At 39.4% G+C, this 1,552-nt stretch overlaps 1 non-coding gene across 1 annotated transcript; it reads left to right on the forward strand.

Annotated features, from left to right (window-relative positions):
• Positions 1–1,005: 1,005 nt before the first annotated feature.
• On the forward strand, positions 1,006–1,099 carry TRNAI-UAU. The gene is made up of 2 exons: positions 1,006–1,043; positions 1,064–1,099. It is a non-coding gene; the product is annotated as a tRNA-Ile (tRNA).
• The last annotated feature ends 453 nt before the right edge of the window (positions 1,100–1,552 follow it).

Raw genomic sequence — 1,552 nt, forward strand, 5'->3', positions numbered from 1 at the left:
TAACTTAAAACACGCCCCCATTCGATCCATTTGAATTCCGCGCCCTTACGCCGCGATAGATACACTACGCCGCCGTAACTTATGGCGCGGATTCGTTGTGGATTCCATTTAAAAAAGATAAGTTACGGCGGCGTAGCGTATCTTAGATACGCTGCGCCCGGCACAGATGTCTGTGGATCTGCCACATTGTGTTTTTTTTTTTCAAAATTGTCGTTCTTTTGTTTATAGTGCAAAAAATAAAAAAACGCAGAGGTGATCAAGTACCACCAAAAGAAAGCTCTATTTGTGTGTGTGTGTGGGGGGGGGGGGGGCGTCAATTTTGTTTGGGTACAACGTCACACGGCCGTGCAATTGTCAGTTAAAGCGACGCAGTGCCGTATCGCAAAAAATGGCCTGGTCATTGGGCAGCCAAATCTTCCGGGGCTGAAGTGGTATATTCAGGTGTCCCCATCGAAGTGCCCCCTTACATCAGGTGTGTGCCCATCAGGTTTGTGCCCATCAGAGTGCCCCCTCACATCAGGTTTGTGCCCATCAGAGTGCCCCCTTACATTAGGTGTCCCCATCAGAGTGCCTCTTTACATCAGGTACCCCCATCAGAATGCCCAATTAATTTATGTGTTCCCATCAGAGTGCCTCTTTAATTCAGGTGTGGGAATTCTTTGCAAATTGGGTGAATGTTCAATGAAAGTTGGGTGAAATCATTACACTACACTACAGCATGCAATGCAATATACTCTTCTGCAGTAATAGATTGTAGAGATGCAGTAATACAAATTTACCGCTAGAGGGCAGCATAGCACTGATTAGAGCACCGCTATACACAACCTATGGGGACAGAGAGTGAGCCTGTGCAGTGTGTGTGATCTCCGGCACTTCTATCACTTCTATCACAGCTTCTATTTGTTTTATTCTTAGTGCCAGAGCAAGAGAACCCTCCGCTACTCACTTCTATATCTTCCCTTCCTTCTTCTCTACAAAAAGCGTCCTGGAAGAGAACATGTCAGAGCTCCAGTGGCGCAATCGGTTAGCGCGCGGTACTTATACAGCAGTACAATGCAGAGCAATGCCGAGGTTGTGAGTTCGAGCCTCACCTGGAGCACTCGTTTTTCCTCAGAGACACTAATTTTACATTCTTCCTGTATGTATTGGAAACATTGTATCGCTACAAGATTCTGTGCTTCACACTGAGGGAGGGGGAAACAAATACTGCCATTTCAGGAACAACACCACAATGTATATCGTTTAGTTGCATTATTATTATTCTTATTCTTTTTATTATTATTATTATTAATAAACAATATACAGTTTTAAAATTCTTATGAAATTCTTCTTTCTTTATTATATTGTTATTATTATTATTATTATTATTATTATTATTATTATTATTAATAATAATAAACAATATACAGTTTTAAAATTCTTATGAAATTCTTCTTTCTTTATTATATTGTTATTATTATTATTATTATTATTATTATTATTATTATTAGTATTTTAATATTACTACTACTGAAGCAAATAATACATATTCAATTTAAAATGTCTTCTGAAA

This window comes from Rana temporaria, chromosome 4 (assembly GCF_905171775.1).
Source record: "Rana temporaria chromosome 4, aRanTem1.1, whole genome shotgun sequence".
NCBI lineage: Eukaryota > Metazoa > Chordata > Amphibia > Anura > Ranidae > Rana > Rana temporaria.